Source organism: Amia ocellicauda, unplaced genomic scaffold (genome assembly GCF_036373705.1).
Source record: "Amia ocellicauda isolate fAmiCal2 unplaced genomic scaffold, fAmiCal2.hap1 HAP1_SCAFFOLD_34, whole genome shotgun sequence".
NCBI lineage: Eukaryota > Metazoa > Chordata > Actinopteri > Amiiformes > Amiidae > Amia > Amia ocellicauda.
In genome coordinates this window covers 977,502-1,001,744 of record NW_027102909.1, presented here as the reverse complement: position 1 = coordinate 1,001,744, position 24,243 = coordinate 977,502, and the positions used below count along the sequence as shown (strand labels likewise).

Here is a 24,243-nt window from a genome sequence, read left to right as displayed (position 1 = left end):
TTTAATGTATACCACAACGGGACCATCATGGTGCAGGACAGCGAGAGCAGCCTGGACCAATTATCTCTCGGCTTCCACACCTCAAAGCAGCAGACTGAGGTAGAGAAACACGAGCCAGAGCCGGCCACCCTGCAGTCTGCCCCCAGCCACACGGAGCCAGACAGTGCCCCATCTCCCACAGACTGCCCCCCTGTCTCCCCAAAACTCTCCAGCAACATTAAAACACTAAAGGAATGCCTATCAGTGCTGGAGCTGAAGTTTGCGGAGTTCAGGGACTAAAGATGCACCACAAGGCTGAGATCCATAAGCTGAGAGCAGCAGTGAGAGACCAGGAGGAGCAGAGCCAAACCCTGAGGACGGAGCTGCACAGAGCGAGGGAGGAGCTGACCAGGACACCCCAGCACAGCCAGCTGAGGAGCCTGCAGAGCCAGCTGGAGAAGCTAAGAGAGGAGCACAGAGACTGCACTGCACTGACCCCACAACACCTACAACCCCTGACGCACCCACTGACGCACCCACTGATCCACCCACACTCCCCACCACTCCTGACACCCCCACTATCACCAGACCTGCCACTAATACACAAACCCCTGAAACGCCACTCCCCTAAAACACACCCGCTGCCCCCACCACTCCCGATGCAAAACCCGGAGTGGCAGGTCAACACAGAGGTGGTCATTCTGAGCGACTCCAATGGGAAGTTCCTGGATGAGAGGCGCCTCTTCCCTGGGCGAAAAGTGAAAAAGCTTTGGTGCCCGACAGCACAGAGAGCCCTGGAGCTGCTCTCCAAGAGGAGGCTGTGCCAGGTCAAACACATCCTCATCCACACCGGCACTAACGACCTGAGTGCCCGCAGGGGCGATGTGGCCTCAGCCCTGAGACAGGTGGCAAAGAAAGCCACAGAGGAATTCCAAACTGCCAAAATCACCATCTCCACACTGCTGCCCCGCACAGACGTGCCCCTGCACATCATCCAGGCCATCAACGCAGAAGTATCCCGAAGATGTGCCCTCCTCCCCAACGTCCACCTGGCACACCACTGAGACATCCAGCCACATCACCGGTATGACCACGTCCACCTCAACAAGACGGGTGTGAGGAAGGTCCGTTTTTAGTGTTTCTCTGAACACATCCAAGCTTACCTAGGCGCTACATATTATTTTCAATTACCCGTAATTCTGATCTGTATTTTGGCTTGTTAATAGAAGTTATTGAAGTTGGACTCCTAATTCAAAATAACCAATATGTATCTCAACGTAATTTACTGACAGACATCACTCTTTATCACTTTCACTTTTGAAGGAACTGCTTTGTATTCTGTGTATTGTTTTATTGTAGTGCTGCTTCCTTTCTTGGCCAGGTTTTACTTGCAAAAGTGATTTTATTCTCAATGTAAGCTCAAAGTCAAATAGTTTAAATAAGAAAACAATGTATTGAAATGAGAACATCATGAACCTGTGTAATTGTGCTGAAGGACAAGCACTGAAAGCAGAGAGAATTTTGTGTTTGGCATTGAATAGCCTTAAAGAAAACTATGCCGTTTTTGGAAACTTTCATATTTAAGTTGAATGTAGGCAAAAACATTCCAGTCACTCTGAAGAGAGAATACAGTTTACTGTTCGAATAAGTAGCCCCTGAATTGAAGATAAAAATCAAAAGTGCTGTTCGTAATTAGTTTACACTTTTACATCAGATGTCTTGTTTTTGCGTTCCAAATTGAGGAGTTGTGGCATATAATGTAAATGAAGTTACTTCACTAGTAGTGCGATTTTTACGTTGTGTATGTGTGTTTGTATATATGAACTCATACATTTTTTAAAGATTGTATTTGGAAAACAAATTCAGGTATAGCACGTGTCCCCCTTTTGAATGGGTTCTATATATAACATTTTAAAACGAATGGTTCTGTGTAGAACGCTATGTTTGGGGGTTCTTCATGTAACCCCTTTGAAGGGGTTCTACATAGAACCATAAAGGGATCCACCAGAGCGATTACTCGAGGAACCCTTTATGGTTCTGTGCAGAACAATTTCTTCTAAGAGTGTGGAGTGTCGCCACACAATTTCTCTCAGAGGGCTTTTGACCAATGGCAATCCAATCCTGAATGACGTCACCACTATCCTGTTGTACTTTATGGGAGAGATGTATTAAGTAGTTTATAATGAGAAGAATAACAATAATCACCTGTTTTTCATAGGTTTTGTATCCATGGTCTCCTTCATATTAGGATAGGAAGTTGATCCATAGCCTACTCAGAGACAACTGAGAGTTGGTCTCTGAGCAGCAGCACAAAGGGGTCGAGTCTCTCAATGTCCGTGTGTTGGAGATATTCCACCATATTGGTCCCAGCCTTTAAAACAATGTTAAAGAAGATGTTAAAGATATTGTAGAAATATATTGCAGAAGAGCAGAACTACAATCACACTTTTTCAATGCTATTGCTGTTTTCTACCTCCCTGGTGAGGTACCAATGCGGGAAGTTTGAGAGAGTATTTCTAAAATGTGTATGATCCAATACACACAGTTATTTAAAAAGCTGACGTCTTGTACATGCTCACCAGAACCAAGCCTAATTAAATAACACATTTAATATTAAATAAGTACATGTGCAGTAGCCACTTGGACAATTACAGATCCCCAGGTCAAAACACAACAGAAAGACATGGAAGATCGTATTTTCAAATCACATCTGTGGCCCCCATAACTGTAATTTGGTATTAGTGGGTCAAAGGATTTATTTGGTTCAAGTGATAATAAGATCATATTTTGAAAACAAACACTACAGGATGTCATATTTAAAATGACTGTGAGTACCTTTCTTTAGTGACGGTTCTGAGGGGGGCAGGGATTAGTTGAGTGTGCTAATTGGAGCTGTGAAGTGTGCAGAGAAAATACAAATGTTTTCTTTTAATATGAAAACAAAGAACTTTTTTTAACACCGACCTGGGATTGTGTTTCTTTCCAAGTTTCCTTATTGTTTCTGAGAAGAGATTGTTCACTTGCAAAGTGAACTGGACCCGTGTGACTCGCAGGTAAGGAGAGCCCGTGTTGAACTAAGATGGCTACAGTGAGTTTTCCTGGACAAAGCTCGGGCAAAGGATAGCGCAGAGTGCACCTGCACCTGAGATTGTGTTGAGAAGCTTTGTGATAAGAGCAGGTAAAGAGGGAAAAGAAACACAAGTATTTTCTTTGTTTGAAGAACACATTTTGTTTTAACTGAAACGGGACTACAACTTTTGAAAGGGAAATAGTTGCTAGTGCACTGTATTTTTATTGAGTTTATTAGAAGAAAAAAGCTTATATTTTGGACAGAACGAACTCGTTTGGCATGCAACTAGCAGCAAACGATGTGAAGCAAACAAAACAGTTAGCAAGTTAGCAAGTTACAGTCTGTCCTAGGTCCGGGGGTGCTTATGGTTGTTTATGGGTTCCCTTACCTTAGCCAGTGTCATGTACGGGTGTCCGTACCTTACTGGAGTGTTTGTTTTTATTATAATATATATACATAATATAATATATAATAATGTAATATTTCAGATAAATCGTCACAGTGAGTGACACCAGCATTATTGGTTTTTTGAGAAATAAAAAAACAGAATGTAGAGAAGAAAATGTTGGAAGGAAGTTGGGAGAAAGACTGGTCTCCGAAGGAGCACCGGGACTGGTGGAAGCAACAACAACCAGATAAGACAGAGAAAGGAATTGTGATATTGTGTCAGGTTGGTGAGAATCAAGAAAAGAAAATAACAGAAATGGAAGATCATCATAAACAGTAATGTGAATTGAGAGCAGAAGTTGTGAAAAATACGATAGAATTAATAGAACTACAAGGCAAATTAGAAGGGCAAGAAAAGTGGTCAGAAAAGGTGAAGGTGTAGGTGCGCGATGTGCTGCCGTGTTAGGAGCGCGTCGCGACACAGATCACTCCGAGGACGACAGGCCCGATTGGGATGATTTAGATCGCAAAGCATGGGAATATGAAAAAGGAGGTTTTGCTAGCACTCCTCCCCCATATAATCCGGAATATAAATCAATCACTGATTTTGGTTATAATAATACATTGTATCCAGATCTGACCGCTCTGAAAACGGTCCCAGCTGCACCCATGCAAGTCAAAACTAGACAGAGTAAAGAGGAAGGTCAATCAATAGTCTATACGACTAAAACCCATGTCCCCTTCTCCCCAGGAGAAAAAGAAATGATATGGGCGTCCCTCCCAAAATTAAAACCAAACCAGGGTAACACAACTTTTTGGGATATTCTAGATGAAAAGATGGTTATTCACCTCCTTCACCCGCACGATGTACACATCATCGTGAAGGCTAAATGTCCGCCCAACATTTGGATACAGTTACTACGAGAATATCAGACCGGGGAGTGGGCTAATGTAGCCTCTACAGATGAGGAGGAAATAACAGAACTTTTTCACAATGGATCAAGAAAACTGAGATAGTGAAATAATGAAATAATCGAGTGGGATTATTTGACATTTTATTCTAAATAATCATAAGCTTAAATAATAAGTTATAAGGGCTGTTTGAGACACTGCAGGGTCAATAAAACATGCCACAGATCGGATATCTGAATTATCTTTAGATATCAATGTGTATGTGCTTTGTGTGTTTATGAATATGTATAGTTTGAAGGTGATATAAGGTAAATGTCTATGTTTTGGCAATCATTTTAGAATTATATTTAAAAATGTAACAACAGATTTATCATATTCATGAGGATCTTTGGCTCTATACAGAGTGCCTCAAGCATCAGAAATCAGAAAGAAAGACTATTATAAGAAAAGTAATCCAAAATATACATTGAATAAACAGATGGATAATAATAGTAATACATAAATAGTCATGGTGTCTCCACAAGAAGAACCAGAATTTGTTTGTTAAACATCATGTTATGGACAAGCTCTGTCAAAAGTCAAATTCAAGGAAACGAAAGGCTAGAAGAGAGCCTGGTGCAGCCCTGACAGCCTGTGAAAGCAGGAGAATGTAAACAGTCTGGTGACATGTTACAGTCTTTCAGAAAATGTTTGGTTATTGGTGCCTAGCATATAATACCTGAAATGAAAGTCAAAGTAGACCATGGTTTTAAGATGAGTGATGTAGGAAAAGGGTAAGATACCGCAGAAGTATAAGATTACAACTATAGAATAAGTAAGCTCAAGTAATATAAAATGCTTTACAGGAGAAAAGTAAGAATGGAAAGGAAGAGTAAAAGAGAAGGTGTCCTAGGATTATGGGAATCATTATTGAGATCAATGGCCTATTGGCTAATATTTTGTTAGGTACATATATGACTTCAATAAACGAATAATGGAGTGACATCTGTATAAATATAAATAAAACATATTGATAAAAAAACCTGAATACATTTCTTGTAAGAAATTAAGAATAGGAGAAAGAATAGCTGTTAGAATGCAGAGCAATGTTAACCAAAGTTGAAGAGGGTTTGAGTAAGTTGACGAGGGTCTGAGTAAGTTGATAAGGCTTGGGAAGCAGGAAAAGGCGAGTTTGATGTGTGTGAGACAAATGTGCTGCCACTTTTAGCACAGAGAGCTTCTGATGGTGATTGAATGAAACGTGGGAAAATAAATAAACTTGATGTAGGATAAATGAATAAATAATTGAATGAGATATGAGCCGCAGAGACCTCCCACATTGGAAAGTGGACTACAGCAGATAATCCTCTCCTCTCCCAGGGCAGGGTGATTAAGTGGGGACGCGTGTGAAGAGTGCAGGTGGACCCAGGTGAGTTGTGAAAGAAAGAAGAAACAAAAATAATAAGGCACGCGTGCAAACAATCAAAATAATACTAAGTGAATAACAAATTAAACAATAAAGTGAAAGATAATCAACACACAAAATAATGGCAATATAGAACCAAACAAAATACACAAGCCATATTGCATAAAGTGAAGTGAAATATAAATATAATAAGTAATGGTGATTAAGGAGCTAATTAACACCGTCCGTGACATTTACATTGGTTGGGTGTGTGGATAGCAGTAATAATTTTTGTTTTATTGAAATACAAAATAATTCTATTTTTCCGAAGTGCTGAACTTGAATACAGTCTAGAAAGATTAATATTTTTTGTCTTGGGCTATATTATTATTACCATAGTTTTTCTATTGTATAAGTATCTTGGAGTAGAGGCATAGGTGGGCATGTGGGCAGAGGAGTAGGAAGGCCGGTCAAGCAAGTAAGCTTGCTAAGGTACGCAGCAGCAGCAAGCAGCCCCCACATCCAGCCAGCCAGCCAGTCTGGCTGGCAGTGACTGAGTGGTTGACAGACGGCAAGCAACGGAATGTACGTGCTCTGTGATGTCATAGCAGTCAGCTGAGAGAGGCTCGTGATGTCATCGCTGAGCTGGCTGGCTGACTGGCTGGCTGGCGGGCTGGCTGGCTCTGTGTGTGTGTGTGTTTGTGTGTGTGTCTGTTTTTCTGTTTGTCAGTCTGTCTGTCTGTCTGTCTCTCTCTCTCTCTCTCTCTCTCCCTCTCAATTCATTTGTATTGTCAAAAGCAATTGGACATACATACATTCATACATATATATATATATATATATATATATATATATATATATATATATATATATATATATACATACATACATACATGCTAGAAAGTCATTACTATGTTATCTTAAAGGCTAACTAAGCAGAACATATATCATTATCGAACAGAGTTCATAGGTCTACACATGGTATTAGGGAACAGGCACATAGGTCATTCTGTTTGACATTGTCCTGACCTTCTAGCTTGACCTTATCTTTCTTAAGTATACAAGAAAGAAAAACAGTTGTGAGAAAAGAATTTCTAACTTTCCTTCCACACATACATACATACATACATACATACATACATACATACATACATACAAACCAGAGGCATGCAAAAAAATATAAAGAGGATGAAAATGTTGTATAGCACATACAAAAGGGATGGTGATGAAACAAAATACATAGAATATGTTGAGCTGCAAAGAGATCTTAAGAAAGGGATCAGGAAAGCAAAGAGGGAAATAGAAAGAAACATAGCTCTTGGAGCTACAACCAATGCAATGAGCTTTTTTCAAAATTACAACAGCAAGCGGTCAATTAAGGAGGAGGTGAAACAGATAAAGGGCAAAAATGGAGGTATCTTGGAAAACGAACAAGATGTGGCAAATATTCTAAATGAGTATTTCACAGAGGTTTGTACAAAAGAAAAAACAGATGACATGCCACAGGTTGACAATCAATCCAGTCAAACCCTAAGAGAGATCAGGATAAATGAGGAGGAGGTACTAAAGGGACTAGCAGAATTAAAATCAAACAAATCACCTGGGCCAGATGGGATATTTCCAACAGTACTTAAAGAAATGAGGGAAATTATGTATAGGCCGTTAACTCGATTATTTCAAATGACACATAGAACAGGGGATGTTCCCACTGACTGGAAGACAGCAAATTTCATACCAATCCACAAGAAAGGGGACAAAACTGAGCCAGGAAATTACAGACCAATCAGTCTCACCTGCATCACCTGTAAAATGTTGGAAAAAATGATTAGACAGAAAATAGAGGAGCATCTCAATGAAAACCATATTCTTGGAGATAGTCAACATGGGTTTAGACGATGCAGATCATGTCTTACTAACTTAATACATTTTTTTGAACATGCAACTGCAGCTGTAGATCACGTGAAAGCATATGATATGATATACTTAGATTTCCAAAAAGCTTTTGATAAGGTTCCACACCAAAGACTGATCCTCAAATTGGAAGCTGTAGGCATTCAGGGTCATGTAAGTAGATGGATTATGAACTGGTTGATGTATAGGAAACAGATTAGAGGAGTCACTTCTAACTGGAGTGAGGTTGTTAGTGGAGTTCCACAGGGATCAGTACTAGGGCCTTTGCTTTTTCTAATCTATATTAATGATCTGGACTCTGGGATACTTAGCAACCTTGTCAAATTTGCAGATGATACTAAAATAGGTGGCTTAGCAGATACAATCTTGGCAGCACATGCTATTCAGAGGAACTTAGATAAATTCAGTTGTGGGCTGACACCTGGCAAATGAAATTCAATGTGGACAAGTGCAAGGTAATACATGCAGTAAAACAAAAATGTCCACTATAATTACACTATGGGAGGTACAGATCTAGATGAAGTAATGCATGAGAAAGACCTAGGAATCTATGTGGATTCACTTTCTCCATCCAAACAATGTGGGGAAGCAATACAAAAGGCATACAGAATGCTAGGGTATATCGTCAAAAGTGTAGAATTTAAGTAATGTTAAGACTGTACAATGCGCTAGACCTCATCTGGAATACTGTGTACAGTTCTGGGCACCACACTTCAAGAAGGATATTGCTGCTTTAGAGACAGTTCAGAGGAGAGCAACCAGACTTATTCCAGGTCTGAAGGGAAAGTCCTACTCAGAGAGACTGAGGGAACTGAACCTTTTCACCCTGGAACAGAGGAGATTACGTGGGGACTTGATCCAAGTCTTCAAAATCATGAAAGGTTCCTCAAACCAGAGGAGCTTTTCCAGATCAGCAGGGACACACGCACCAGGGGACAACAAATGGAAATTGGGCTTCAAGGCATTCAAGATGGAAAGTGGTAGAAGCTGAAAGTTTGGGAACATTTAAAAATAGACTGGATAGGATCCATGGATCACTTAGATATTAATGGACACCAAACGAGCATGATGGGTCGAATGGCCTCCTCTCGTGTGTAAACTTTCTTATGTTCTTATGTTCTTATGAATGTTCCCTAAGCATGTTTCAAATGTTCCCTAATTTATGTTACAAATGTGCCTTAGCACCTCTCTCTCTCTCTCTCTCTCTCTCTCTCTGTCTCAATTCAGTGCATTTGTATTGTCAAAGCAATTGGACATGCATACATACATACATACATATATATGGAAAATAAACAATATGTGTACATCTCTGCATTAATGGTGCCCTAACAGATGTGCAAGTTACATGACAGACAGACAGACAGACACTCACACACACTTTCACACACACACACACACACACACTTTCACAGACAGACAGACAGACAGACACACACACACACACACACACACACACACTTGTATACCTGACACGTATAGAAGACTGGATAGGGAGATATAAATAGCAATGGGGAGACTCTTGTACTTGGTGTGGCTCTATCCATATAGTGGGGCCAGCAGCCACTTAGCAGGTGTAGCAATAGAAGCTCAGCCTGGGGAGACTGGATTTAGCATTTCCTCTCCATTTTGATAAGTATCCATAATCATTTCTGCAAAATACTTCTATGATACCTATGTATGTTTTTTACTTGTACTATATTATACTATCAAGTATCAGTGTACACATACAATGTGACCTGTTACATTAATACAGAGGCCACGGAAGGCCAGATCAGTAATAGCCACTGTCCCCTGATATTACACTTTTTTACAATCACTTTGGCACTCATTTCAGAACCTTGATGTCATTTTTCAAAACTCTAGACACAAAACTCACACCCGATGATCAAAATGCACATTTTTCAATTGCTTGGATACAATACACATCAACCTCAGATCATTTGTTCATTGAACTAAAATGATACAACTTAACGTCAAAGTATTACCATTTCAAAATGCAATTCACACATTACATCTGAGATCACTGTCTATTCATTTCATTACAAAGATCTAACTATCAATTGATACAGCTGCTCAAAATGATAAGTGACTGTTGCATTACTCTTAATTCATAGTTTTATGGAAACTGACGAACAGTATTCCATGTTTCGATCATGAAAGTTTCAGGATAATGAGATCCATTGACACCAATAACCGAGGAGCATGAACCAGTTGGACTACATTATCTATGGATGTAATATTTCATCATCATTCATCATCATGTAGCACTTTTCCACACCATGTTTTCAGTGTGGAAGGAAAGTTAGAAATTCTTTCTCTAATACCTGTTTTTCTCTCTTGTATACTTAAGAAAGATAAGGTCAAGCTAGAAGGTCAGGCCAGAAGGTAGTTTGATTTCTGCTTGTTATTTACGATGAGAATCTTGGAGACAATGTCAAACAGTATGATTGAAGTGCCTGCTCCCTAATCCATGTGTTGATCTATGAACTCTGTCCTATAATGATATAAATTCTGCTTAGCTAACTTTTAAGATAACATAGTAATGACTTTCTGATTATAACCAGCTCTTTGATTTTTGTGTATAAAAGCTCTGACTGTTAAAATGAAGGCAGAGCGACTTTGGGATCTTCTTGAGTCACTGTTCCTCTCCACGCTGTGTGTATTAAAGGCATTGCAACTAACGCTCCAACCTGGTTGAAGATGATTGTTCTTCCACATCAGATTTGACATTACTGTATGTATGCAGGCCCTTGTAATTGCTTTTCCAATACTGCCAACTGGTTATTGATGATTGATTTCACATTGTGGTACGAGTATCGAGTGAAATGAGTGCTATCCACCCGAGCAACACAGTGATAACATGGAGCCGGCAGGTCATCCAGGTCACAATAGAGGTCAAGCAGTGGGAGGAGGAAGACGTGGTGGTCAAAGGAATGGAAGGGGACATGCACCCCTTCTGAGAGGTGGTCGTGGGCCTCGTCATAGAGGAGGGCTTAGGCCTCACCAGAGAGGCAGCCATGGGCCTCATTTGAGAGGTGTTGGGGGAACGTGGTAGAGGACAAGGCCACGGACCAGACAGCGGCAGCAACAGCAAATAGTGTCCAGTGAAATCCGAGAAATAGTTGTAGAACATGTTGTAAATCATGGCATGACCATGACTGAGGCAGCTACAATGATTCAATCAAACCTCAGAATCAACTCAGGATCAACTGTGGCCTCAATCATCAGAAATGTCCGTACTGAGAAGCGGCAAGTCTTCAGCATGCACTAAACATTAGGCTACTCTCAATTGTCAAATGACTGTATACTGCATACCAATGTGTAGCACAGAGTATAGTGTGCCTTTTGAAAGAAATGCAGACAGAGTGAAGCAGCTGATGACTGAGTATGTTCAGGTATGTTCAGTTTCAAGATGCCTCTTGTGAAAAATGGTTGTGAGAACCTGAACCTGAACACAGGGCTGATGGAAATTTAGAAGTACAGTAATCAATCCTTTGTTTTGCTTTTTACACTAAGCCAGGTGAGGAACACTGCAGTTGACATTTTACTGTAGTTTTGTTCTTTTTTGTAGCTAATTATTGTTGCATGGATTCAAAGAAACCTATGGTGTGATTTGATTGTATTGCATCAATACATTTCAGATTTTGTTCAATGATTCCACTGTGTCTGTAGTATTCTCTCTACTAGTCCTTTTACAGTGATGTATTTATGTGTAGTACCATAATGAAACATGTATCACATATTTTGTACTACAATATTTAATGATTGTACGAACAACTACACAGTGAAACTATCGGTATCTTCTGTGTTACTATGTTACTATGGTATTTCATGATAAATGAGTTATTTGAACCAACAAGTCTGCAAGTGCAAGGTTTCTTTAAAGATATGAATGCACAATGCAATGTTTTGAACATTGGACAGCCTGTGTTACAAGTGATGACCGTTTTGAGTTTTGTGTCTAGAGTTTTGAAAAATGACATCAAGGTTCTGAAATTAGTGACAAAGTGATTGTAAAAAACTGTATATTCATCCTATTTAATGTGCTCTTTTAAAATGTACTTTTCTTTTTTATGTTGCCATTTCTGTTCTACCAATGTTTCAGTTGTTAGCCAAAGATTGACAGAGTACATCTCATACACACAGGCCAGACAGCAAAGATTTCTTTTTGAAATTCAATTACAAATGCTGCATGAACTCATCAATACGATTAGAGCTCCTGAAAGCAATATAACTAACTCACTCTACAGCATCTCATTAGCAGTGAAAAGAAACCAAGAAAGTTGGGACAGTCGACTGTTTACCACTATGTAACATCACCTTTTCTTTTAATAACACTTATTAAGCACTTGGGCACTGAAGACACCACTTGGTTAAGTTTAGCAAGCGGGATTTTCCCCCATTCATCCATTATGCATTTCCTCAGCTGCGCAACTGCACAGGGCCTTCGTTGTCTTAATTTGCACTTCATAGTGCGCCACACATTCTCAATTCGGAGACAGGTCAGGACTGCAGGCAGGCCATGCTAGCACCCGCACTCTCTGCCTATGCAACCATGCGCTTGAAATCTGGGCAGAATGTGGTTTGGCGTTATCCTGCTGAAAAATGCAGGTACGTCCCTGGAAAAGACGATGTCTGGATGGCAGCATATGTTGCTCCAAAATGTGTACATCTCTTTCTGCAAAAATGGTGCCCTCACAGATGTGCGAGTTACATGACAGACACTCATACACACTGTCACACCCACACACACACAAACACACACTTTCACAGACAGACACACGCACACACACACACACACACACACACACTTTCACAGACAGACAGACAGACACACACACTTTCACACACAATCACTTTCACAGACAGACACACACACACACTTACATACATACATACATACATACATACAGTGAGGGAAAAAAGTATTTGATCCCCTGCTGATTTTGTACGTTTGCCCACTGACAAAGAAATGATCAGTCTATAATTTTAATGGTAGGTGTATTTTAGCAGTGAGAGACAGAATAACAACAAGAAAATCCAGAAAAACGCATTTCAAAAAAGTTATAAATTGATTTGCATGTTAATGAGGGAAATAAGTATTTGATCCCCTATCAATCAGCAAGATTTCTGGCTCCCAGGTGTCTTTCATACAGGTAACGAGCTGAGATTAGGAGCACTCTCTTAAAGGGAGTGCTCCTAATCTCAGCTCGTTACCTGTATAAAAGACACTTGTCCACAGAAGCAATCAATCAATCAGATTCCAAACTCTCCACCATGGCCAAAGAGCTGTCCAAGGATGTCAGGGACAAGATTGTAGACCTACACAAGGCTGGAATGGGCTACAAGACCATCACCAAGCAGCTTGGTGAGAAGGTGACAACAGTTGGTGCGATTATTCGCAAATGGAAGAAACACAAAATAACTGTCAGTCTCCCTCAGTCTGGGGCTCCATGCAAGATCTCACCTCGTGGAGTTTCAATGATCATGAGAACGGTGAGGAATCAGCCCAGAACTACATGGGAGGATCTTGTTAATGATCTCAAGGTAGCTGGGACCATAGTCACCAAGAAAACAATTGGTAACACACTACGCCATGAAGGACTGAAATCCTGCAGCGCCCCCGCAAGGTCCCCCTGCTCAAGAAAGCACATGTACAGGCCCGTCTGAAGTTTGCCAATGAACATCTGAATGATTCAGAGGAGAACTGGGTGAAAGTGGTCTCAGATGAGACCAAAATCAAGCTGTTTGCCATCAACTCAACTCGCCGTGTTTGGAGGAGGAGGAATGACCCCAAGAACACCATCCCCACCGTCAAACATGGAGGTGGAAACATTATGCTTTGGGGCTGTTTTTCTGCTAAGGGGACAGGACAACTGCACCGCATCAAAGGGACGATGGACGGGGCCATGTACCGTCAAATCATGGGTGAGAACCCTAAGCCAGGGCATTGAAAATGGGTCAAATACTTATTTCCCTCATTAACATGCAAATCAATTTATAACTTTTTTGAAATGCATTTTTCTGGATTTTCTTGTTGTTATTCTGTCTCTCACTGCTAAAATACACCTACCATTAAAATTATAGACTGATCATTTCTTTGTCAGTGGGCAAACGTACAAAATCAGAAGGGTATCAATTACTTTTTTCCCCCACTGTACATACATATATATGGAAAAGAAACATTACAAGTATAAATCACAATAAGATGTAATAAAGTACAGATAAACAAAGTGTAATAAAATGTGATCTGTTTGAAAATGCAGGGACGTCACTGGAAAAGATGATGTCTGGATGGCAGCATATGTTGCTCCAAAATGTGTACATCTCTTCTGCAAAAATGGTGCCCTCACAGATGTGCGAGTTACATGACAGACAGACAGACAGACACTCACACACACTGTCACACCCACACACACACTTTCACAGAGAGACATATACACACACACACACACACACACACACACTTTCACACAGAGACAGGCACACACACGTACAGACACACACACTAACTTTCACACAGAGACAGACACACACACACACACACACATACATACATACATATGGAAAAGAAACAATACTTTTATAAATCACAATAAGATGTAATAAAGTACAGAAAAACTAAATGTAAGAAAATGTGATCTTTAATACACACAAATATGTATGGCTGGTCGGATGCGTCTTGGACTCGGGTTCCTCTTCATTACGTATAACGCTTTTGCCTTTTGCTAAAGCTTTCCGTGGAGGGGATCGTGGGTGAGTTTGTACCATTCTTGGGGGGCTCTGCCTTGTTGGGGCGGAGCTGTGATCCAGGTGAACAGCAGATCGGGCATAGGTGGGCATGTGGGCAGAGGAGTAGGAAGGCCGGTCAAGCAAATAAGCTTGCTAAGGTACGCAGCAGCAGCAAGCAGCCCCCCCATCCAGCCAGCCAGCCAGTCTGGCTGGCAGTGACTGAGTGGTTGACAGACGGCAAGCAACGGAATGTACGTGCTCTGTGATGTCATAGCAGTCAGCTGAGAGAGGCTCGTGATGTCATCGCTGAGCTGGCTGGCTGGCTGGCTCTGTGTGTGTGTGTGTCTGTGTCTGTCTGTTTTTCTGTTTGTCAGTCTGTCTGTCTGTCTCTCTCTCTCTCTCTCTCTCTCTCTCTCTCTCTCTCCCTCTCAATTCAATTCATTTGTATTGTCAAAGCAATTGGACATACATACATACATACATACATACATATATGTAGCGTAAGGTACACTTATACATTTCAATTAAAGAAGTGAATTCATAGTATCACCTTATCACGAATCCTGGAGTCTTGTAGAACTCAATTTCTGTAATAATTGGACGCAGACACCAATTCCAAAGATATAAATTGTCAAATTTATTTAAAAACAAAGACTAAATGTAGCACTACACTAATTATACAAAAGGGAAAAACTAATTAAAATTCAACTCTAGATCAACAAATCAAAGACAAATCACTTCCGTGACCAAATCAAAGACCATGGGATCCCATAGGATAACACACAAATCGTTAAACAAAAAAGGTTATAAACACATTGACTACAATACCGGTTAGTAATTCTAGGAATCACTAAGAAACAGTTGAAAGTGCTAAATTGCAGTTTCAGAAGATGAAAAAAACCTGTAACTGATGGGATATGTAGTACTTTATACTCGAGTGGTCTATGCGATTACACCCTGTTGGTGTTATTAAGAATGCCAAGTACCAGAATGCAGAGCGGGACTGTTTTTTGTGCCGTGACTTGTCGGGGGAAAAAGGCGCAGAAAAAACGGACGAGAAGGTGAAGGTAGTATGGCGGTGATGCACGCGTTGGTGAAGTGGGAAAGCGGGGTCGACAAAGACTCTTACAGCGTGATTCCCACTGCTTGCTTTCGCAATTTTGATTTATTCAGCATTGCTGATGATGACGAAGAGACGACTCGAAACTTCAGAGCAGAGTGGAGAGACACGAACAAACCTCCAAAAGGTGGATGGCCTGTCCATGAAGCGCAGATCATTATGACTGGTAACAATGTTTATTTAAAAAAAAAAAACATTAAAGTCTTTACATGCTATTTGATATATACAATCACAGTATATTTGAAATGAATGTTTAAGTTATTAATGTGTTGTACTTCTAACATACTCTTATAACATGGTAGGTGGTGGTGAGGGCGCTAAAAACTCGTCATACTTGACTGGCATTTGTAAGAACGATTTATTGTGTGTTGTGCTTTACAATAAAATCCCCCAAATCACAAAATAAATTAAACCAGATATAATTTAACTTCAGTTTTGATTCAGTGTTGGCTGTTCATCTTAATTTGTATGGTCAAAGCACAGTATTTTTATGACACATAAATATAATCCCCAAATATCTGTGGACATAATGCAGGGTTTTATTTATTTTATTTTTATTTTAGGAAAAGAAGGCGAACTAAGAAGAAAACTTAATGACCTAACAAAAATGCCCTGTCCTAAAATGAAGAGAGTACCTAAACCAAACAAAAAACTTCAAATTTCAGATGATAGTGACCTTGATGAACCACAGTTACCGGTGAGATAATTACTGCAAATATTAAATAAATGTATTGCAGGATTGTTTTTTTTTAATCATATTCATATATATATATATTTTCATTTTAAACTCTTTTCCTCTCTGAATACAGCACAAAATAAGAAAGAAAACCGATGGAGCTTCAAGAATTAGATCCCATCATATTCTACAGACATTTAAAGAGTCCAGTGAAGTTGAGCTACAGCAAAAAGTTAAGCAGCTCGAAAAGGAAAACACAAGACTTAAAAATGAAAACCAATGTCTTCGAAACCGTATGGTTGATGGTAAGTTTTTTTATTTATAGCAAATAATTCCTTACCTTGATAAATGTTATTCTTCAGTAATTTAGATTCCAGAGTAATGTATTATAGTTGATCATACTGAAGTAATCTAGAACCACAATACAGACTCTTAATGTGCACTGTCTAATAGTATAATAATACTGATTATTAAATAAAGTTTTTCAACATAACTTCTTAATCCTACATTAATGACTATATGCATTACATTAGACCTGGTAATTCTTGTATTTTATCTTTTTTATTTTTTTCGTAGCTAATGTTAATGACCCACAAAAAGGTCAGTTTGCCAATAACATAGAGCAAGTCTCTCAAGTATAATTGCAGGCATTGATGGTTTTGTTTTCACTTTGTATTAAATATATGACTAGAAATGATTATCATTTAATACTAAGGTTTTTTTCTCCAGAGATTCCAGACCTTTTGGATAATCTGAATTTTTTTTTAACAAAAGCCACATTTATCAGCGATGAAGACAAAAGTGTGTCACCATCAAGTGGTTCTGACAGCCCCACAGCAAATTGTTCTGAATCTGACAAAGAATCACCAAAACAGGTATAACACTCTTGGTCTACAATATTACAAAGACAAGGTAAAAATATATATATTGAAAACAAATATTGGTTGTAAACAATCTAATGATGCTACATTATCAGTTATATTCATAGTTATAGTTGATAATAAGAATGTAATTGAATTATGGGTGTCACAGATTCACTGACTTTATTATGTCTGTAAATTAATAAACTTAGAATTGAGACATACTGTGGTCTTTAATAACACATTTCTGTAACAAAATCACAGCCTTACTGATAATGTATTCCACTTAACATAATATAAGAATAGTTTGGGGATAAACTTGTTTTTTATTTACCATTGTCTTTTAGGTGGAAATATTCCCAGGCACTGGAGTTTACATTGACAAACTGTCCTGGATCCTTGCAGAGAGGTGCAGCATGAATACGTCATATGCAAGAACCCTGACGGTTGCTGTCTTTGACTTTCCAACATTATTAAAGAGCAATCTTCGTGGTGGTGGCAGCAAGAGAGATCCAACTTCGGAGAAAAAGACACCTCTGGATCGCTTAAAGGTGGAAGCCATATATGGTATGTAAATGCTGTTGTACAAAATTTCTAACTCTCCTTTTTAACTGTATAGAACACAAAGGGTTAGCATTTGAAATGTTCCTTTGGCCTTTGTTTTAGTTTCAGAGACTAGAGTTAATTTATTAATAAATAATAATACCTTACATGTAGCAGCTGGAAAGATCCCAAAGTGCTCTACAGACTCACTTCACCCACCACCCTCTGGGGTGCAGCCATTTTGTACCAGCAGATTACTACACAGCAGTAAAGGTGGAGTCATAACAAATTTGTTGGACCTGATTGAGGGAAGCCTGACTTAGAATTCAGCCACGTCACTCTTTCAACAACACCTTGTAAATCACCTTGGATTAATGCTTCAGACATATTAATACATAATAATAATGAATAGTGCCATGGGATCCTTGACAATATAAACTTTCATGTCTCATTTAAATTTGACTTTTGAGCAAATACTTCACATTTCAGTCCAGTTGTGCCACATCAATGTAATGCTTAAGCAAGGTATTAATGGAGAAAAGACTGCCTTTGCATAGCTGCTTCGCCAAGTACAGATTTTACTATGAACTAGTGTAAGACAAGTTTAAGAGCATACACCAAAACGTTTAAATACACCCACACACAAAAATGTTGATTTACTGTGGCAATATGTAACTAATGAACCCTTCTCAAAGATATGTGGTATGTTTATTAAAAGATTTTTATATATCTATGTGCAAGTCATTAAATCTATGTGATACATGTTTTTTAGGGGCTACCTTGAAAAAATTGCCCAGTACCCCAAAGAGTGTAATTGGTGGTGCAATTAACAGCAAGATAAATGAACTACGACACAGAATGAAACCAGAGTGAAGATTTGAAGAACCAGATCTGTATTTTTTGTTTTGTTTTCAACAGGGTTGGGGTCAATTCCAATTCAATTTTTAATTCCCTTTTCAATTCAATTCCAATAAAGAATATTCTGTGAATGCAAAAAGTAATTGCAATTTTGAATTGATTTGTAGGAGGAATTGGAATTGAAAAACAGGAATTGACCCCAACCATGGTTTTCAGTGAGTGTTGTACAAATTGATAGGTCAGGGTTTCTGTAAAAACTTAATAGAGGCCAGCAGGCGTGCACGATCTGGGAAAAACTGCTCCACTACAACAGACCTCTTTCCCTTCGTTTTCTCTAAAAACCTCCTGATATCCTTCACTGCAGCTCTGACTCACCGAGGACGAGGAGGCGAGAGAGGAATCCGTGAAGCCGCCCTCACTGTCACTCCGAGCCGCGATGCTCCAGCGTGTAGCCGGACCTTTCCCCACCAAGCCGCTCGCTACCCCAGCTTCACTACTGTGCCACCACTTCTTTTACTGCCACTATTTACCAACACCGTCCGTGCTCCCTCCCAGCACCTTCTTAGTGCGTTTTTTCCACCCGGCGCCTCGGCTTGTACCGCCGAGCCTGGCCCTGCCTCCTCCTCGGCTACACCCTGTGTGTCTGTCCGCCCGTCTGCTGGCTGCTGAGGTTGTTCCTCGTCACTAACCAGCGCCCCGTGCACCGCCTCAACACCATCTCCCCCCGGCGTCTCGGTCGTCACTATCCCCCGCTGCCTCGACCCCGTCCCCCAGCTGTGCGTCATCGCCTCCGGGCAGCTCTTCCCCCGTCACGGCATCAGTGGTACCATCGGTCCGACCGGCGACTGTCTCCTCCGCCGGGGCTCGATCTCTGTCTGCCCGCTGCATCTGTGGCTGCGGGCCGGTGTCTCTATTCCTCCCCGCGTCGCCCCGCTCCTCCTCCCGCTCCCTGTCCTGCTCGGGACAGTTCCTCACGACATGCCCCTCGCTCCCACACCTGAAACACTTCATGGACTCCGAAGTAGCGAACACGACGTAGTCGGTATTGTCGATCTTAAATTTAAAAATGACATTAAGATCCTCATTGATGTTATTGAGGATCATATACAGCTGCCTTCGGAAGGACACGACGTGTTTCAGTTGCGGGGCTTTGCAGCCCAGCGGGACCCTCTTAATGCCGGACATCAGCTGCCCGAGCCGGTGCGGATGAACGGAGGGACGTTAGACAGCGTTACCTTCCGGGCAGGAGCAGCGAGCGGCAACACCGGGGTGAAAGTGTCGTCTAACACTGTGCCATTAGCCACTAGCTGATTGAGCAGATCAGTGGTTTTTAAGAAGATAACAATGGCAGCAGACTTGATATTTTCACACCCTGCTACCTCCCCAACCGCTAACACACACTGCTCTAGGGGGCAGAACTGCACCGGAGCGATCTTGACTCCATGGCGTCGGGTCAGTTTTTCAAAAGACGCATTCAGGGGGTCCGACCCCCCGACCCGGGAAGAACTACCGGTACTCCCCCCTCCCCTCCCCTGTTCCCCCACAATAAGAAAAGCACTGAAAACAGAAGACAAAATAAACAAACTGAAAAAAGTAAAGCAACAAAAAAACGCAGCCAAAGGACAGAGCTCTCAGCAGCACTCCCGCTCACTGCAGACCCCTCCCACACACTCCCAGCTGAGAGAGAGAGAGAGAGAGAGAGAGTTAGTGTCTGTCTGTCTCTCTCTCTCTGTAGATGCATCATAGGGAACATATGTAACAATCTCTCTTTTTGTTTACCAAAAATGAGAATGAACGTATTTCAAGTGGGTGTTGCCTTGGTTGGAAACGTTTTAAGATTATTTACGAAGTGTAAAGTGGATTTGTCTCAGTTCTCCGTAGTTTTCAATGTATGTGCCATTCAGTAGCGTTCATGTTACAGATGTGCCCTATGCAGTGGTAGGGTCAATAAAATGTCAGTAAAACTTTATTTTAGCAATTATGGAGGGGAAGAATTGCAAATAGCGGGTCCCCACTAATTATCTAACTTACCAACAACGTTTAAAATTAGGTCTTGCGAAGCTGCCAAATAATGCTGTATAATCGTATGTGTCTTCATACACCGGCTGCTATAGTCTGATAGCTTTGATTATATATATATATATATATATATATATATATATATATATATATATATATATATATATATATTTTCTCGTGAACCACAAATGCTATTTGCTTGATTTTTACAGAGTATGTTATAAATACCATTCTTATGAAGCCTGACAAATTGTATGCTGTAATTATGAATATTTTCAAATCATTTGTTTGTTTTTCCTAACATGTTACAAATGTTCCCTATGTGAAAGATGCATTATATCTTAATAACGTCTAAACAATTAAAGATATACAGATTATTATTTTTGGTAAAGTTATAATACATTGCTATTAACTATGTGTGTCAGTAAAAGTTTAAATTTCCTAAAGGATTTTTATTGATCTTGCAAAATAAGTGTTTAGGGAACATTTGTAACATAGAGGTGGGTTAGCCACCGAGTAAGGGCAGCGGCTCCGGCTCCAGCACCGGCACCATGTCGCTGGAAAAGCGCTAAGTGAGCTCACAGTGAGCTCAGTGTAATGTCTGCTCTGGTGAGCTCACAGTGTGACCTAGTCGTGAGTTCACGTCTTCACTGGGTAGTCCTTGACAACTTAATTGACTCAAATCTTGGGCTTAATTGGTCAAAATGACCATTGGTTGAAGGTACTCAGGGACTGATGTGTAGAGAGACTTATTAAACCTGCAGGATTGTGGTTTTCCCAGATCAGAATTAACCAGATCACCACAAAGGAACATGGTAGGTGCTATTGCAACACAGATTACACAAATACATTGAAATCCAAGTTTGCAGTGGTCCTTGGGCCATTGGGTGGTGATCCAGATCACTTCAGCAGGAATTTTGCAGTGGTCTGGACTACAACTCTCTCTCTCTCTCTCTCTCTCAATTCAGTGCATTTGAATTGTCAAAGCAATTGGACATGCATACATACATACATACATATACACTCACGTAAAGGATTATTAGGAACACCTGTTCAATTTCTCATTAATGCAATTATCTAACCAACCAATCACATGGCAGTTGCTTCAATGCATTTAGGGGTGTGGTCCTGGTCAAGACAATCTCCTGAACTCCAAACTGAATGTCTGAATGGGAATGAAAGGTGATTTAAGCAATTTTGAGCGTGGCATGGTTGTTGGTGCCAGACGGGCCGGTCTGAGTATTTCACAATCTGCTCAATTACTGGGATTTTCACGCACAACCATTTCTAGGGTTTACAAAGAATGGTGTGAAAAGGGAAAAACATCCAGTATGCGGCAGTCCTGTGGGCGAAAATGCCTTGTTGATGCTAGAGCTCAGAGGAGAATGGGCCGACTCGATTCAAGCTGATAGAAGAGCAACTTTGACTGAAATAACCACTCGCTACAACCGAGGTATGCAGCAAGGCATTTGTGATGCCACAACACGTACAACCTTGAGGCGGATGGGCTACAACAGCAGAAGACCCCACTGGGTACCACTCATCTCCACTACAAATAGGAAAAAGAGGCTACAATTTGCACAAGCTCACCAAAATTGGACAGTTGAAGACTGGAAAAATGTTGCCTGGTCTGATGAGTCTCGATTTCAGAGTCAGAATTTGGCGTAAACAGAATGAGAACATGGATCCATCATGCCTTGTTACCACTGTGCAGGCTGGTGGTGGTGGTGTAATGGTGTGGGGGATGTTTTCTTGGCACACTTTAGGCCCCTTAGTGCCAATTGGGCATCGTTTAAATGCCACGGCCCGTTGTTTCTGACCATGTCCATCCCTTTATGACCACCATGTTCCCATCCTCTGATGGCTACTTCCAGCAGGATAATGCACCATGTCACAAAGGTCGAATCATTTCAAATTGGTTTCTTGAACATGACAATGAGTTCACTGTACTAAACTGGCCCCCACAGTCACCAGATCTCAACCCAATAGAGCATCTTTGGGATGTGGTGTGTAACGTTATGTTGGGTGTATTTGGATAAGAGTATTTGGGCTCTGAGCTGAAGCACGGATCTAAAGAAGACCTCTCCCCCCCAAAGTTATCAGATTTCCTTAGCTCATCAGCTTGGAACTGGTTTGCATCAAAGTGACAGTTTTGGGGAGGATGGCACCGAGAAGAGGCCAAATAGTTTGTTATTCTGCTATGAGATGTCTGGAGAAAGGGGCCTGTGGGTGATAAAAACTCTTTGAAGTGGATGAGAGCCGAAATCCCGACATAGAGCTACGAACCCAGGCCAACCGGCATTTCCAAAAGATGGCATGGATTGACATCAGTCATAAATCCAAAGTCACAAAAGATTAAGTCTGTTTTAGTTACTTGTGATAAATTGTTGATATCCTATGCGTTGGCATTAGAGTCATTAGGTGATTAATCGAGTACTGTTCTGTTGGGTTGTTACTGAATAGCCAAAACAATGATTACCCAAATGTCCCCATGTGAAGCATTGATTGTTAAGGTACCAGGAACAGAGATTCCTGAATTCCTTGGACAACTAGGCAGTTTGGACTTTGAAGTAGAGTCGCGTCGAACTCAGTTGGTAAACGACACTACGACGCAACTCGAAAAAAAGTCGATAGAGGTGATGAAAGTTATGGCTAGCTTAGCACTTGCGAGCTCAAGGGTAGTGAACTGGATCATAAGCAAGTTTGAAAAACTGAAAAAGCTAGGAGAAAAGTATGCTAAAGCGAAAGAAGAAAGAGCCAAACGGCATGGAATGGTTTTAGAATTTGAAGGAAAGCTAGATACTTGTGGAAAACAAGTCATTGTGTTGAATGCTGAAAAAGAGGACTTAATTGAACAGAGAGAGCAATTAGGAAATGATTTAAGACAATGTCAAGTTGAATTGGAAACAACTCTGATCCAAGTAAAAGGTCTGCAAAATGACAGATGTAAAGCGGTTGAAAATGAAAGGATAGTTTTGAAGGACCGGGATGTTTTGGAAATGCGTCTTTGCAAAACAGTCAGGGAGAAAGATTTGGGCACTGTAAAAATGGAGATACTCGAAGGCGAGGTCATACATTTAAAAAGGGACAGTGAAGAAATGAGGAGAGTAAATCAGGTGCTTAGGGGAGAACTCAAATCAACTGAAGTTGAAAATGAGCGTCTCAAGCAACAAATAGGGGCCCTGAAAGCTGCCTCTTGGTGGGCTGCAAAGCTGACACCTGACAGCATAAAGGAACAGCCGGAACCGGCCAATGCACGGAGTCGCACACCGTCTCCACATTTAGGCCCCGGGTTGCCTCGTCCTGATCGTACCCCTCCCTGTAGTCTTTCTCCACCCAGGGTAAGAAGCTCGTCGCACAGACGAACTTCCTCTCCCGAGAGTCCAGACCGAAAGGTTAACATGCGCCAGTTGAGAGAACTGGCTAAAGATTGTGAAACCTTTAACCCAGCAGACAAGGAAGGAAATGTGGAAGCGTATATTAAGGACATTAAGTATGCTTTGAGTTTCTATCCTGAGGCTACGGAGAAGGAAAAGGTTCTCCTAATCCGCAAAACTACCTCTCGCCAAGTCCATTCTTGGATGGAGAGGCAAGGGTCCATGGTCTGCGATAGGTTTCAACGCTTGTGCAGAGCATTAGTTAGGGACTATTCCAGGTTCATTGATCCAGTGGCAGCAGTGACTGCCGCACACCAGATCAAACAGGGTAAGCATGAGTCCCCCCGTGATTACTATGAAAAGCTTAGGAAAACCTATTTTGCGGGTCAAGATCGACCCGGGGCCGAGGAAGAGG

General features: G+C 40.9%; 1 non-coding gene across 1 annotated transcript; it reads left to right on the top strand.

The window, feature by feature from the left end:
• The first annotated feature begins 14,327 nt into the window (after positions 1-14,327).
• LOC136732143 (U5 spliceosomal RNA) lies at positions 14,328-14,442 on the top strand. The gene has a single exon (XR_010809781.1). It is a non-coding gene; the product is annotated as a U5 spliceosomal RNA (small nuclear RNA).
• Positions 14,443-24,243: the final 9,801 nt, after the last annotated feature.